This window comes from Gavialis gangeticus, unplaced genomic scaffold (assembly GCF_001723915.1).
Source record: "Gavialis gangeticus isolate Ggan-Ray unplaced genomic scaffold, GavGan_comp1, whole genome shotgun sequence".
Classification (NCBI taxonomy): Eukaryota; Metazoa; Chordata; order Crocodylia; family Gavialidae; genus Gavialis; species Gavialis gangeticus.
The window spans coordinates 130,921,734-130,933,415 of NW_017729022.1; the positions used below are offsets into that span (position 1 = coordinate 130,921,734).

Here is an 11,682-nt window from a genome sequence, read left to right on the forward strand (position 1 = left end):
GACCCGTCCACCACCACCCTCTGGGTGCTCCCCTGGAGCCCGTTTGCCACCCATGTGACTGTGCATTCGTCAATGCCGCAGTCCCTCAGCTTGCCCACCAGAACTGGGTGGGACACTGTGTCAAAGGCCTTCTGGAAGTCCAAGAAGATGACATCAACTTCCTTCTTCCCATCTAAGCTCTTTGTTACCTGGTCATAGAAAGAGACCAGGTTAGTCAGGCAGGATCGGCCTTGCACGAACCCATGCTGGTTACCCCTCAACCTGGTGTAATATTCAAAGTCATGGCAGGTGAGTTTGGGGGTGGTCCTTGAGGCAACCGACACCCACCTCAGGGATTTCACGAATGTGGACCCCTTACAGCACAGACTAAGGCAGCACATGAGTGGGCGTTCGAAGCAATGATGGCCACAGGTTGGTACCCCATGGGGTCCCGCCTGCCATGTCTTTGCTGGAAAAAGAATTTTTAATGGGAGGAAGATGTTCTTCCCTGTCCCTCCTGGTACCTTCTTTCCGTCGTTCTGGTTGTCCTTCCTTGCTTGGGGCTCCGCCTCCCCTACACCCTGCCTAATGCGAACCACAGATGGTATTACCTGGGCCACCAGGATTACTTTTGCATCCCTTTTGATGTCTTGGCCCTTCGGATTTACTACGGTGGTATTCAGGATGTTTATTGGACCTGGTTAGTCTCTGCTGCACCTTGCCTTATTTATGCGTCTTGTCAGTCCCAGCCTGTCGTGTCCCCTGGCATCCCACCCTCAATTTGAGTTTCGTACCTGCTGTGGGTTGGTTGTCCGCTGGTCCCTGCTTTATCTGATCTTGCCAAGATCCAATCTGTGCTGTGGACCTCCTATGTCCACAGCATAGTCTCTGGTAAGTTGTGGTGCCATCTCTGGCTCTGACTCTGTAATGAAGTTGCCCTCCTGGGGTAGCCACTAGATCCCTGAGCTGGGACTGCTTTCAGTATCTGTCCCCTCTGGGCTGACTGAGGACCTCACTTCTGGTCCTCCCCACTGATTCCCTGCCGGGCTTTTTATCCCGGTTTTGGGGTTCTGGGAGGTGAATTGGTCCTGGTACGCTGTTATAAAGCATGCCCACGCTGACATGGGAGCTGATCCTGGCTCTTTCCAACTCAGTAGTTTGTTTTTTTTCTTCTTTCTTTGCTGCGGTGGATGGGACCACCAGAGTTTCATTTTCACCATGCTCCGCTTCTGGCACAGCATCCCGCCGGCTCCTCTCCTCAGCAAATGGAGGTACGTCTTTTCCACACCCACAGAATCACGGGGTGCTCGCCAGCATGATCAGCAGCAAACCCAGAAGTGAACCAGAAGCACTTCCAGGTCTGCCAGGAAGCATGCTGGGGCCCCCGCTCATGCCCTTTGCTCTACAGGTTCTGTAAGAAACAGGACATTCTGGCCTGAATCTACAATACAGTTAAACATGTGCTGTACTGAAATCAATGAAATCAACATATGCATAAATTTAATCAGCTGCTGGATCATGCTGGGGTGCTCAACACATTCCAAGACTGAGCCCTAATGTAGACAGTGATCCTGGTAGGACAGGAATATATGTAGGCAGCAGGAGCAGCTAGAAAGTGGACTGCTGACCTGGGTGGGTGGTGAGAAGGAGAGGTAATATGGGTACCAATAAAATGCTTGAGAGGATGTATATATGCAAAGAGGCAGAGTTAAGGGTATAGACTATCTAATTTTTCTAATTTCCAGGCATTGGGGGCTGAATCCTATATCCCCTTATGCACCCATATGGCACTTATCCGGCCGTGTAATGAACATTTTTTTGGCACTCATACATGGTCAGAAATGCTATTCCATCTGCAGTGTGAATCTGCAAGCATGCACACAGCTACTGAACATATGCAGTAGCCTGTGCTTGGGCCAGGTGGGCACACAGCACTATACACATGCAACTGCATGTGCATGAGTCTGAAACTAGCTGGCAAAACCCCATAATTAGCTAGGGGGAGGGAATGAAGGAAAAGTACCTCCCATGTTCTAACCCCACAGCTTGTTGGGGAGGGTGCTTACCCAGGAAGTAGAAGAGTGAACTTTTAGGTCCCCCCTCATGTAGAGGGGGATTCAAACTACCACCCCCTCTCAAAGGGAAATCTATGAAACTGGGGGGAAGGGACCTGTGAGAGAGAATTCCCACTTCCGTCCTATTGCTTATTGATAAATAAATGTGCAGAGACTTTCTCAAGCCATGGTTTCCTTTTTACAAAGTCCCAGACATTTATACTATGCAGCTGCTGTAGTATTCAGTGGAAAAGGAACTACTGCTACTGGTACAAATGTGAAACTGCTTGCTACAGTTTTTTAACGTAGTCTCTCTTGTCTCAAAAAAGTGAATCTTAACCTTCCAGCACTACAGATATGCTGTATGCTGTGTTGAAATACTTCTGAGTAACAAGCATACAAAACCCTGACCTGTAAGGAAAGCAGGAAGTATTCTTGGAAATAAAATTACATGAACTTAAGAACAAAAAAGCAAAATACTCCCTGTCTTCATAATTTATATTTACTCCATTCTAGCAGTTACTTATACAAATATTTTAATAAGCAGTGGGCAAACAGTCAAGATTTGCATGAGACTGAAGCCATTTTAAGTGCAGTATTAGCCTAAGCATCATTTTTTATGGTTGCATGTACTAGCCTGACATTATTTGTTCAGCATGCACTGAAAAGGAAATATGTAATCTTCAAGTTAATTTGAACAAGACATTGTGGCAGGGGTTTGGGGGTGTAAAAAGTATCAGACAGAAAGGATTTTTTTTATCATTTATGTGTTTGGATGAAGCTGAAAGCTGCCAGATAGCTTCTTTTCGACAGCTTGGAGTTACTGTTGGGAACAGATCCATGTATGGAAGCAAAAGCAGAAAAGCACAGATAAGCTGAGATCCAGCTATGCAAACCATGTTTAGAGACACTTAAAGGACAAGCATCCTAACTCCTTTCTTTCTGGTAAATTTAGAGAAGCTATCATATGAGATCTTTTTTTCCATTCCTCTGTACACACAACTGCTGAGACTTGACAGAGGTAAGTGAAAAGCATTCAAGTATTTTCTGTAAATGTACATTTTAGATGCTGGGTTTCACTTATATTGTGAGAAGAACTGTATATCTGGGGCTGTGCTATAATTCCAAAGAAATAGATTTGGCATAAAATCACAGAGTGCGGGACACTACATTGAACAGAATTGCTGCTATAGAGATGGAGAAAGTTTCTGACCAAAAGAGCTAAAAAGAGAAGTGTTGCAAAATTCACCTTTTTATCGTCAGCTATTTAGAAATCTGTTGGAGTTTATGAGTTGGCTCATCTTGCCCCTTAATCAGGGAGAAAACCAAGACACTTTGAGACGTTATTTTCTAGAATCTGTGTCTATATAACGAAGACATTAGATAGTTGGGATTTTTTGTGCTTTCGTTTGTCCTACTTTCATTTTGAGAAATGTGTCTCATTTAACATTGTGGGTTGACTGAATGGACATTAGGAAGAGCTTATTGTAAACGACTGTTGTTTTTCTTGGCACTTGAGGGCTATTTCTCAATGTTTCTCTGAAGATTTGAGGTTGATTACATCCTGTGTGAGGGTTTTTACATGGTTTTAACTGACATGGTAGTATTCTGAAAACCAAAACCTCTGAAAACTGTACATATTGTCATGACACTACCCTTCTTTCATAATTAATATTTCTGGAGTATTAAGACCCATAAAGATAGCTTTCCTTCAAACCAATATCCATTTAATATTAAATTATATTAACTGTTGTTTGTATATTGTCAAAACCAAGTATTTACCCACATCATATATTGTGTCCAACAGGAAAAGTAGTTCATTAAACTGGAATGGATAACGGGCTAAAAGCTTCTTCTTTTTGTATTCTATGGTTAAATACATGCGATTTTCAGAGGGCTGCAAAACAGGATTTCTGGATCAGTTCAGGGGTTTTCAAGTGTTATAATGAGGTATTCAAACTCCTGCTACAAAGAATTAAGTAAAGAAGCTTTCTCATTTTTCAGATGGGTAATAGACTGGAAACACAGAGATCAGCTTAAGTAAAATTAAATGGAAAGGACTGAAAATTATATAATGAAAATTACTAAAATCAAAGGGCATTTCCAAGGTTACACTAAGCAATGGTCATTTCATAAAGGCAAATTACTAAACCACAAATGTCATGGACATTTTTATTCATAATCAGAATAATTTTTCCCTTGAACTGTTATAATAATAATATGTTTGGAACGCAATAGGAATGCTATGATTCTGATTCTAAAGGCTGCCTGCTAAACAGAGATTAAAATGGGGCATTAATTCCTGTTCCTCTTTTCATTTACTTGGCATGTTAATGACAAGTTCCACAAAGTTGGTTTTCAGACCCTCTACATTTTCTCTGAAACTTTTTGCTTGATTTCCTTTCATTCATGTTTAATAAAAGTATTTGAAATTGAGCTCTGGCTGGAATTCTGACTGTGACAGTCAAATGTTCTTTGTCGATTAATATCTTTTAGAAAACATTCTTTCTGTGGAGAAGTCAGCAGACAGATGAACTTTGAGGAAATACAGGGAAATGGTAGTCTTAAAATCAACATATGCAAACCTAGGCTTATTTTAAACTATTAATTTATCAAAAAATGAACATGCATGCTCCACTGCACATGAAACAATGTAAATCCATCCTGCATTTTTGGTCAGATTTTATCTTATACTCAAGAAAGTGTTGTGTGCAGCTGCTGGCACAGGAAGTTTTATGTGCAGCAACTGATGGAGATACCTGACATTTGCTAGCTATGTCCTAACATTAACTCTGATCCCATTGCGATCGATAGTTTCCATTACACCATTACTTTAACAAACTGCCCAGTTGTAATGCAACCAAGAACTACGCTAAACATCTACAACTAATAACACTAGAAGGGAATCCTGTGCAGGGGAAAAAATATGCATAAGATGGTAAGGTCCAAAGGAAGTATATTTTGTTAGGTAGCTTAATTCTTCATTTTCTTGTTTTGTTTTTGGTGAGTTACGTGTGGAGCAATCTTAACTCTTTCATACTGAAAGCTTAAAGTTATAGCCTGTGAGTATAGTAAAAGGTATACAGCATAGCTATAGAGATAGATATTTGAAAATTAAGACTTTTCTGTGATGCAGCTACAGTAAACTCCAGTTAATTTGCCTACAGAATTATTGACCACAGTGGTTTAATTTGCCATTGGTCTGATTCCCCTCCTTTCCCCCAATGCCTGCTAATTGGTCAGTACTGGATAATTTGCCATAATTTGCATTCCCTTGGCATTAACAAATAAACCAAAGTTTACTGAAGTTCCCATGAATAAATGTCTTTAATGGCTTTAACAGAGATCCAAAGCCAAGAAAAATTCCACTTGATATGGATTGGAATTGAAATGAAACCTGCAGAGTTTGTGGCAAAACATTTTAGGCCCTGGGAATTTATTGTTGGACCTTTTCTCTCCCTCCTCTATCTAAAGGTCAGAAGGGATAATTTCATCTTTAGCAGAGTATGGTTGAGGCAGGTTGAAGTTGTGTCAAAATATGCAGTGAAAAAAATCCCTAGAATCCCAATAAAGAAGTTTCACTCCACTGAAGCCAGAGCTTGGTGTGCTATTGCTGCACAGACATTCACTGGGGGGCACCTATCTCCTCATGCTAGTGGATCTAAGATGAGCACACGTGGCCAGGCCTGGTGCTATAGAGTGCTGACCTTCCTTGCCTGCCATTGATTTCAGAGGGAAGTCAGTGAGCTCTGCCCTGTACTGTATTGTGTCTGTGGTGAGAGAACAGCCAAGTGCCATCTCAGTCTTTTCCCCATGCCAGTCCATGGCAGAAAATGGAAGGCGATATTCAGTCTCAGCGAAAGGCTCCCTTTGCCATCAAGTATTAACAAAATATCCTGTGAGGTATGGGGGCACAGCCCCAGAATCACAAGGGTTCAGTTCTGTTTCTAGCTCTGAGACTGACCTGCTAAGTAAGCTTGAGCAAGTCCCTTTTCTATTCTGTGCTGGGTTGCCCCTCCCATGTTTATGTCTTGTCTGCTCTCTGGGACAGGGACTGCTTCTTACCAATGTGTTCACACAGTGCCCAGCACAAAGCTGCCAAGATGCCAGGAGGGGACCCCAAGGTCTGACATAACATAAATAGCAACAATGAAAAATAAAGCATCAAATGCACAATGGCCAAGATTTTCATAAGTGCCTATTGATCTGGAGTGGCTCAGGGCTTGTGTGCAAACCTGGGGAAACTTACAGGGGCCTGGTTATTATAAGGTGGGTGTGTGAGGTGGTACATTGCTTCCTGGAAAACATTTCAGCTGTCTCAGGTTAGCCACGCAGTGGCTAGCTACTTTGAGGACAGGTAAGGGTTTTCTCACAGCAGCCTGGAGCTCAGCACAGGGTGCAAAATCCAGCCAGAATCTGGATGAATCAGTCCATGCCAACCTCTATACACCTGTGGCTGCACAGCTAGTATTTCCCAAGACAGCTACATTAAAGGCATTGTAGGTTTGTCCTTGCTACACAGCTGTGACTCATGTGAAATCACGAATTGCTTTTGAAACTTTTGGCCTGTGTCCCCAAGACGTATCAAATGAGCTTTGTTGTATTTTCAAATATGCCTGTGTGGTAAAGGAGCACTCTTTGCAGAGTTTGGGCTCCTAAACCACTTATACACTATAAAAAACACAAGGTCTGTTTACATTAGCTACATAGAGCTGGTCCCTCAGTTCCTGCAAGCTGCATAGTCTGTTGTGGAAGACAGAATCGCATGGCCACAGGTTATACCATAACACCGAAGAAGATAGCGTCCTTTAAATAAATAACACAGAGCAGGGCTACACCATGCGATCACACTGAAGAAAATTTTGCAAACTGAAGCCAGCTAATAGCAACTCCTGGGCATGCCCTTCCCCTTCAGATGGATAAAATATTTACATCCCAGATCCTGGAGGATGAAGTGTCTTAAAATGTTCTCAGCTTTTCCTTTGAAAAGCCAGATACAAGCTTTGTAGAGTTCCTGGTAAAGCATCTATAGACAATTCCATTCCTCTGCTGAGAGATCTTTCTTTACATCATCTTTAAAGATTCTTTCTATACTTCCAAACAAAATCCAAAGGGAGCTTCTCTCCCTTCAGCATACGTTTTAATGCACTCTCCTTACTGTAGTGTTTTAGCACATTCCAGCTGTGCATTAAGCAACAAGACTAACCGCTGTCCATGCGGTTCCTTCTTTTTCTCATCCTCTTCCAGCGTCGAGAATTATATATGCAATGCAATGTTTTGTTTTGTGTGGGGGAATTATAAACACACTGCTCTGTGTTTATAACAGAGAAAGCAGGCTGGAAGCAGCAAAAGGTGGGCAGGCTTATAATGGTCCTTAGTTCTGAGATTTCATTCCATAGTCTTGGACCAGCCCCTGAGAATGATGAGGTAAGCAGCTCTTTTCAAACTAACAGCAACAAGCTGTCATAACTTCAGCTAAAGTGGAACAGACCTAGAAAACTGGGATTTGAAACTATTTAATTAAACATAGCCAACTTTCCAGGAGGGAAAGTGCAATAAGGACGTTCAGATTTGCCATTTGCAAAATCCATATGTAAATGATGCACTTGGCATTCCAGAACAGATTAAATGCATTTATGACAGTATTTGCTATTTGCCTTCTGTTTTGCTTAGTAACAAGTGTATTTCCAGCATGTTCTATACATGCGTGGCTGTCATTGCTGGCTCTTTTTAAATAAAAGTAGAACTTCAGAAGCAAAGTGTAACATGCACCCCTGGAGTCATCCCTGCCAGATTCTCCATTAGTGGAGCTTCATTGCCTCTGGTAGAGCCATAGAGACATATGTGAGCAAATGATCCAACCCACAGTGCCTTTCAAAGCTATTTGGGACATCACTGGTCAGGGCACCTACACTCTCTGCCCACCTCATGCAATGTACCACAGTGTGGAAAGAAACCTAAGCTCTTTGCATGGTTGACTAGATCAGTGATTCTCAGCGAGAGTGTTCCAGCATCCTGGGGTGCCTTAAGAGCCTTTGAGGGGTACAGCAAAATACTAACACAGGTGCGCAAACACGATTTTCACGACAAACCCAGAGATTTCAAATAAGAGTCAACAGTGTTAAATACATGCTGACCTACTGTGGTCTATCTGAGTTCTTTGCAATGGAAGAATTGTTCTTCTGATATTTTCCAGGACTATCATGAATCTAGCCAGGGGTTCCTTGAAAATAACGGTCACAAGCTGGCAGAGGATAGACATCAGGAGGCACTAGTTCACTGTCAGGGCAGCTAGGATCTGGAACCAACTTCCAGGAGAAGTGGTGCGTTCTCCTACCCTGGGGGTCTTTAAGAGGAGGCTAGATGAACACCTTGCTGGGGTCGTTTGACCCCAGTACTCTTTCCTGCCCTGGCAGGGGGTCGGACTTGATGATCTGCTCAGGTCCCTTCCGACCCTACCAACTATGCAACTATGAATTTATCAAGAGGTGCCTTGAGTTCTCAAAAGATTGAGAACTATTAGACTAGATAGTGTTTATGCCCTCTGAGAGCTGTATAGAGGTACAGTGGGCTCCAAATAACTGCCAGCAAAATACATACAACAGATAAGGTTTAGGTATGTAGTCATAGGGTGTGTCTACATGTGTATTTACACCAGCTTAAATTTACTGCACAGTAAGCAAGAATAGGTCAGCAGCTACACGTGCAAGTGTTAAAGCACATTAATGCTATGTATGTACTGACTTAGGACTAAAGTTAGTCCCAAGTCATTCCCCACACAGTGTTACTGTGCAATAAGGCGTCTATACATGCATTACTGTGCAGTAACTAATCAGGTATAAATTTGATACCTGCATGATGCAGGTATCAAATTTGCACTCAAGTTGGCATAAGTTGCCATATTTACTGCTCAGTATGGGCATGCACGTGTAGATGCACATCTGTACTGTGCAGTAATTTCGGTTACTGTGCAGTAAATGTGCATATATAGACGTGCTTGCAGAATCACAAAAAAATGGGGCTGGAAGGAAGTAGTTACCCTACTACTCTACAAGGTTTAGTAACAAATAACACAGATCACAGAAAGTGCTATTCACAGAGAGACTACCCATGCCTAGCCCTTGACAGAGGGAATACCCATGGCTAGCCCTTGACCTAGACAAGGACTGGATCCAAAGCTGGCTGAGGCCAATGGGAGTCTTTCCATAGACTTCAGTGGGCTCTTCTTAGATCCTGCTTGTACTGAAAGCACCTGCCCATTCCCTTGCTTTTCTTGAGGAATTTCTGTGCTTTATATAGAGTGCAGGATGTAACATTAACAGCCTTACCCTTGTTATATACTATTGAGTTTGCTATTGATTCTATTTCCTGTGTTCGAAGGGAAAGAGAATTAATGTAAATTGTGTTCTGGACCCAGCCTATTGAAGCCAGTGGTGCACATGCCAGCATTTGCCTCTTTTGAAGAGAGAGGTTAATTTTGTTAAAATGTTCATCAAAAAACAGTATGTGTAAGAGAGCATGTGCTAGTCATTTCCAGTACCCTCACATCAGAGGAAATAGGGCTGCTGCCAATGAGCAACCCAGAGATATACAAAACACTCCATGCTAAAATACAATCTGTTAATATGTGTGAAGATAAAACTCTTCAAAGCATGAACTTTAGGGAAATCTGTGAAGCACAGTGATACCACACCCTGGAGTGATGGGAATAATACACAACAATTTTATATTCTGCTGTTTAACTTGTTTAAAAACGTTGTTTAACACTCCAAATAGTGCTAAAGATGGCTAAGTGAATAGGTTGTAGGGGTTGTGCAAAGTGGGCCCTATTCCATTTGGATTCAGATTCGGCCTGAATCAAGAACAGTGATTCAATTTGTTGATTCGGATCACTGTCCCTGATTCAATTCGGCCGAATCCAAATCTGAAGATTCAATGCTGATTTGGAGAATCAGCAATTCGGCCATAGACACAGCTTTAAATGTTTTTCCCACATACCTCAAGGTGCCAGCATGGCTCGTGATTGCTGTGATGCTGGGGTGCATGGAGCGCCCCACAGGAGTGGGGGGGGCTTTCCATGTGCTTGGCGACGAACCCAGAAGTGGACCGGAAGTACTCACCAAGCCGGGGAGGCACTTCCAGGTCTGCTGCCGAGCGTGCTGGGGAGCCCCCCGCACTTCTCTGGGACGCTCCATGCACCCCTGCATTGCAGCATTCACAAGCCCCTGCTACCTAGAGGTATGTAGAAAAAACATTTAAAACTGTGTCCGAATCGCCAAATCTTTGTGAATCTCTCTGAACTGATTCAGAGGGCTCCGATTTGATTCAGAGAGATTAAAGGGTCCTCTAATTTGATTTGGATTGGGAGATTTGGCCACCAAATTGGGCTGAATCTCCACCTAATTGAATTAGGGATTGAAGCTTTGCACAGCCCTAATAGGTTGGACCAGATGCCATAGAACTTTTACAAGACATAAGGAACAGGGCAGATCCTATCACTAATGTGTCATATGAGTGGATACTATCCCATGAAGTATGCCAGAGTAGCAAACCTGTACCGTGTGTGCCACAAGTGGCATGGGTAGCATCTGCATGTGGCACACAGCAGATCGGGGAGGGAACAAGCAGCACAGAAGCAGAGAGGGCAAGGAACAGAAAGCAGAGCACAGGGAAGGGAGCAGAAAGCAGAGGATTAGTTTGGGCACAGAGCACAAGGCAAGGAGCAGAAAGTCCCACAGCAGGTTATTCAGGGAGTACAGGGCAGGCAGCAGAAAACAAGAGTAGATCAGGCAAAGGAAGTGGTTTGGAGTGGCACTCAGAAAAGATGCAACATGGTTTAATTTGTGGAATGGCTGCTGAAAAAGTTGGCCCTCTCAGAAGTATTCGATTGCTTTTATAATTTGTTTCTTGTTACATTATGGATGGGATGGCTGCTGTTCAATACTTAAGGACGAGTTTTGCACTGACAGCAGGATCACAACCATTTGATTACATATGAAGACTACAGTACATCCTCAGAGTTGCAGCACAAGCACTGGAAGAGAATGTATCTACTGAAAATTTACAACTAAATTGGTTGGCTTATGAATTTACATTAATTTAGAGCTGCATCCCTTAACAAATTTAGTACCACTCCCACACCATACAAAAATGGCAAAAAAAATCTAATATATCTACAAAAGTCATTTTGTTTATCGAGTTCTATAAACATTATTGTGGGAAGAAACAGGCTAAGCCAGAAGGATTCTTCTAGGTGCAACATATGTTAGACTGCAGTAACCTCCTAAGGGAGGTTAATGTCCTGCCAATGCACTGTAGAGAACAATCACAGAATCACAGAATCATAGAATAGAATCATAGAATCAATGACTCGGAAGGGACCTAGACAGATCATCGAGTCCGACCCCCTGCCATGGGCAGGAATGAGCACTGGGGGTGGGAAGGGTCATAAGACCCCAGCCAGGTGCCTATCCAGTCTCGTCTTGAAGATTTCCAGGGAAGGTGAGAGCACCACCTCTCCGGACAGCCTATTCCAGGCTCTGGCCACCCTTACAGTGAAGTAGTTCTTCCTAATATCTAACCTAAACCTATCCTCCCTCAGCTTGTGGCCATTGTTCCTGGTGACTCCAAGGGGGGCCCTGGTGAACAG

General features: G+C 43.0%; 1 protein-coding gene across 2 annotated transcripts in view; it reads left to right on the forward strand.

The window, feature by feature from the left end:
* The first annotated feature begins 2,741 nt into the window (after positions 1–2,741).
* Positions 2,742–11,682, forward strand: part of SLC8A1 (solute carrier family 8 member A1) — a 171,615-nt gene continuing 162,674 nt past the window's right edge. Inside the window, exon 1 of one of the 2 annotated variants that reach the window (XM_019516175.1) lies at positions 2,742–3,054. The gene's annotated coding sequence lies outside the window, so the exon portion shown is untranslated. The remainder of the gene's footprint in view (positions 3,055–11,682) is intronic. The other variant, XM_019516176.1, reaches the window with a different exon arrangement.